General features: G+C 49.6%; 1 protein-coding gene across 3 annotated transcripts in view; it reads right to left on the minus strand.

The window, feature by feature from the left end:
* Positions 1-445, minus strand: part of KIAA1191 (KIAA1191 ortholog) — a 13,059-nt gene extending 12,614 nt beyond the window's left edge. For all 3 annotated transcript variants that reach the window (XM_006765413.2, XM_006765410.2, XM_006765412.2), the window contains exon 1: positions 274-445. The gene's annotated coding sequence lies outside the window, so the exon portion shown is untranslated. The remainder of the gene's footprint in view (positions 1-273) is intronic.
* Positions 446-5,010: the final 4,565 nt, after the last annotated feature.

Raw genomic sequence — 5,010 nt, forward strand, 5'->3', positions numbered from 1 at the left:
CCCTCTCCCACCCAGCGAGCGGGGAGAGACCACGGAGGGCGGGCCGGGGCCTGGCAGCCGGCGGCAGGGCAGTGGGGGCTTCAGAGGTGAGAGCGGGGCGGGAGGAGGTCCCGAGCACGTCCGGTCGGAGGAAGCAGAGGCGAGGCCCCGCGCGAACAGCGTCAGAGGGAAGGCCCGCTCGGGACCCCAGAGCCTGGGGGAGAGGGGGGGAAGCGCTCCCCGCTGGCCCGGCGGAGGATGGAGCCCCCGGGAGGGCCCGGCCCACCTCCATACCTGCTTTGCCGCCGCGGAGCTGCCTACAGCCCGTACTCCGGTACTAAACAGGCTCCGAGGACCCGCGTCTCTCTAGAGGTGGTCCCGCAGTCAGGATCCAAGCCATGGCGTGAGCGTTGTGGTGTCAATCGCGACTCAAAAGCCTCGGGAACTGACCAGGGAGCCTAAGATGCCGGCTGGGCCGCCGCCTTCGTGATAAAGCCTCCCGAGCCGCTCAAGTCACGCGAGACTTGGTCCGGAAGACGCTCAGGGCATGCTGGGAGTTGTAGTCCACGATCGGAAAGGCCCCCAAGATACCGCTGTTCTTCTAAGTCTTAGATTCGAATGTAAGAGAAGCCATGAGCAGGGACCCTCTTCCAGCAAGAACTGGGTTAGTCAGGGTTCATATTGGTAGCAAAACCAAAAAGGGGGGCAAACTCCATCCGCCTCCCCTCGACAAGGTGGTCCGAATGTCATTTCCCTGTTAAAACACTAACGAAAGTGACGCCTGAAGAGCTGCCCTCTCATATGTCACAACTTGAAGAAAGTTGTTTTCCCTGTAGGGTTTACAAACATGATAAAACAACATGTTTATACCCCACGTTCCAAGCTTGCCATCAAGCCTCATCTCGGAGGACTGTGGTTGGCTGGGGAGTAGGTCTCATATTTAGATTTCAGCATTCATATTCAGGTATGCATAACCAGTGATCACAGACAATAGTGCGGGGAAGGCCTGGGGTGGGGCAGGGGCTGGGAGGAGAAGAGCAAAAGGGGGGTGGAATGGGGGACATCTGTAATACTGTCAACAATAAAGTAAAATTTAAAAAAATAAAAATAAAAAGATTTCAGCATTTATTTGACACTTGCCAGGTCTACTGGCAGGACTGAGAGGCGTTCTCCAGACAACTTTAAACTTGAGTGTCATCACCAGGCCACCTCACCTGACTGCATCGCACATTAAAGGCGTTTCTAAGTTTTTTTTTTTAAATATATTTTATTGATTTTCCACAGAGAGGAAGGGAGAGAAATAGAGAGTTAGAAACATCGATGAGAGAGAAACATCGACCAGCCGCCTCCTGCACATCCCCTACTGGGGACGTGCCCGCAACCCAGGTACATGCCCTTGACCGGAATCGAACCCGGGACCTTTCAGTCCGCAGGCCGATGCTCTATCCATTGAGCCAAACCGGTTTCGGCTGTTTCTAAGTTTCAAAAGTAGCTTGTGAATAGCAACAATTACATTGCAATGTGGGGTGTGTGTGTGTGTGTGTGTGTGTGTTCAAAGTGTTATTTTGGAACTTTTAAAATAGTATATGCCATCATTTTAACCCTCCGTGGAAGCAAAGCTGACACCTTGTCCTCCTCCATCAGCAGAACAGAATGCACATCACGCCTCAGTCAGAAGCGAGGAAACAGCACTTTGCAGCCTTCTATGAACCAGAAGGCAGGATCACCTTGTTTCATTCTTATCCTCAAATAAGAGATAACTGAAGCCTTTCCTGGAAGTTACTGACTCTGACTTAAAACAACTTTATCTCTGACTTTTGCAGTACTGATGTCTGAAACTATGGCATGATCGAGGCAGGTAGTAGCCATGTGCAAAAATTGCTGTTTTCCACAAAGAAATAGACTAACTATAAACTTTTAACCATCACAATCTGATGGGGTTCTCCCCTTTAAATGGGTATTGTATTTTTTTTAAAATTGGGGACCTTACTCATCTAAAGCCTGGACTCCCTTCAAAGCTTTCCATGCAAGTAAACTAGTTTAATTTTTTTAAATATTTTTTTTGATTCCAAAGAGGAAGGGAGGGGGAGAGAGAAATATTAATGATGAGAATCATTTATTGGCTGCCTCCTGCACGCCCTCTACTGGGGATCGAGCCCGCAACCTGAGGTGCCTCCACTGGGAATCAAACCCGACCTCCTTGTTCATAGGTCGACGCTCAACCACTGAGCCACTCCAGCTGGGCTAAATGAGTTTAATAAGTGTCTTGGTTGCGTAGTTAAGGAGGATTCAGTCTGTCATGACTGAATCCACAAACCCAAGAAGGGTACGTTCTGAGCTGCCTAAAGTCAGGACGTTGTCCTCAGCTCTCCTGCAGGGCTCTCTTGTGGCACTAGAAGTCCCTCCCTCCCCTCTTCTGTGCTTTTTTCCTGACTCTGGTTTTGGTTCTTAACCAAGCTGCTTCCAGTTCTGTGCACAGCCACCTTCCTTCCCCAAGGGCAGCAGCATCTTTGGGAAGTTCTACGGTCTGACTGCATGGTTCTTTTCTGGGGCCAGACACTGGTCAGGGAGCCCTGCGTGTGGCTGACCAGGGAATATGGTTGCCTTTTTATGTATATTTACAACATACACTTATGAAGAAACTAATTTTCTAAGTTAGTTTTGACCCTGAATTGTCTTTTTGTACTTCCTTGGGCATTTCATACTTTAGTAAACACGGAGCCTCGAAAATTAGAATTGACCAGGATCTCTCTTGCCTTCCACTTCATGGGGGAGGGGTCACCTGCCTCCCTGGAGACCTCTCCCCTCTCGGGCCAGGCCAAGCCTTCAGAAAGGCCCGTTCCCTAGGCAGAGCTGCCAGACCCCTCCGCAGACAGGAACTGGGTTACTAGGAGGGTAGCAAGAGGGGGCATTTGCATTTCTCGAGACTGGGAGCTCTACCTGGAAGCCTGCCCCCTTTGTCATCATAGATGAGACATCCACCTAGCAGTGCTCAGGGATTGTCCATCTCCATTGCCCAATTGGCAGCTGAAGAAACTAATACTTTCAGGGGGACTTTGGCAAAGGTGTCTCAGCCAGGAAGCCAGAGTTGAAATTCAAGCCCAAGACTGAGTAATCTAACCAAGTTTGTCTGCGGGCTGTCCTTGGCCTCAGCGCCTCCACTTTTTTTTTTTTTTTTAGAAATATCAGTGAGAGAGAAACATCATTGATGGGCTGCCTTCCTGGCAACTACTTGGTGTACTGGACAAAGCCCAACCAACTGACCACACCAGCTCCTCCACTTTTTAAAATCCCTGGGACAACAGGTACATTTCCAAAGGAAGAAAAAACTGGAAGCCACATCTCCCTCTAGTGGTGAGGGGGAAGAAAGATTTCATTGTAGAGGTTAAGGATGCTGGGCTAGAGACTCAATTGTCAGACTGTCCTTGCAAACCAACTTGCCCTGGCCAGATAGGTCAGTTGGTTAGAGCGGGCACCCGATACGCACAGTTTTGGGTTTGACCCCCTGGCAGGGCACATACAAGAACCAACCACTGAATGCATAAATAAGTGGAACAACAAATCTTTCTCATGTCCTCTCTCTCTCTAAAACCAATAAAATTAAAAATTTGCCTGGCCAGTGTGGCCCAGTTGGCTGAGTGTCGTCCCATGCACCAAAAGATTGCCGGTTTGGTTCCTGGTCAGGGCATATGCCCAGGTTGTGGGTTTGTCCCCCTAGTGGGGTGCATACGGGAGGCAGCTGATAGATGTTTCTCTCTCACATTGACGTTTCTCTCTCTCCCTTCCTTCCTCTCTAAAATCAATAAAATCATATCTTTAGAAAAGGTTAAAAAAAAACCCCAACTCATCCAACCTAATATTACAGATGGTGCAACTAAGGTGCAGAGAACAGAAGAAATCAGGCCAACGTCACACAGCTAGTCTGGAGCAGTTAGTTAGATAGAAATTGTGTTCCCGTGTCTTACTTTTTGTCAGGCACTCTGCTGGGTGCTCGGGGTACACTGGGGCGGAGGACACAGTCCCTGTGTTGGGCTTAGTTGTGTCCTACCAATATTCATATGCTGAAGTCCCAGCCCCCAGCACCTCAGAATGTAAGTCTACAGGCTTTTTGGGGACCCACAAAAAAATCTCTGAATACTAAAGGTAAAATAATTGGCTCTAATATTTTTTAAAATCTGCATAATCGAAATTAGTATGTTTAATTGAATGTCTGCACACAGATTATGTCGACTTCATTTATGACAATATATCATTTCCATAAAGATGGCATTTGAGCCCGGCCGGCGGTGGCTCAGTGGTTGAGCGTGGACCTATGAACCAGGGGGTCACAGCTTGATTCCTGGTCAGGGCACAGGCCCGGGTTGCGGGCTCGGTCCCCAGAGTGGGGAATGCAGGAGGCAGCGGATCGATGATTCCCTACAATCATTAATGTTTCTATTTCTCTCTCCCTCTCTCTTTGAAATCAATAATAATATTTAAAAACAAAAAAAAAAGATGGCATTTGAAAACAATTTGGGTTAGTTTTCTCCCTTTGAAATAAATTCCCAGTGAGCACCTTAGTGCTCCTGAAAAAGTCAGTCAACCACAAATTAGATGAGGTACTGTAGCCATTGCCCCCTGAGGTCTTTTTTCTTTTATTTTTTATTGATTTTAGAGGGGAAGGGAGAGAGAAACATCAATGGGGAGAGAGAATCATTGATTGGCTGCCTCCTGCACGCCCCCTACTGGGGGGAGTCAGCCTGCAACGTGGGCACGTGCCCTTGGCCAGAATCGAACCTGGGACCTTTTAATCCACAGGCTGACGTTCTATCCACTGGGCCAAACCGGCCGGGGCCTCCCTGAGGCCTTGAGGGAAGCTCAGGACGCAGGTCGCTGTACCGGGGTGCGACCTGGGCCTCGGTTTTCCCTTCCAGGAGGCACCGTTTGCAGGGGTGACCGGGGCAGCCGGGAGCTAAGCCCTCGGCGCCCAGGAAGAGCTGGGTGGAGGCCGATGTCACCGTCCCCTTCCCCCCGCCACCGCCTCGCTCCATT

This window comes from Myotis davidii, unplaced genomic scaffold, assembly GCF_000327345.1.
Source record: "Myotis davidii unplaced genomic scaffold, ASM32734v1 scaffold399, whole genome shotgun sequence".
Classification (NCBI taxonomy): domain Eukaryota; kingdom Metazoa; phylum Chordata; class Mammalia; order Chiroptera; family Vespertilionidae; genus Myotis; species Myotis davidii.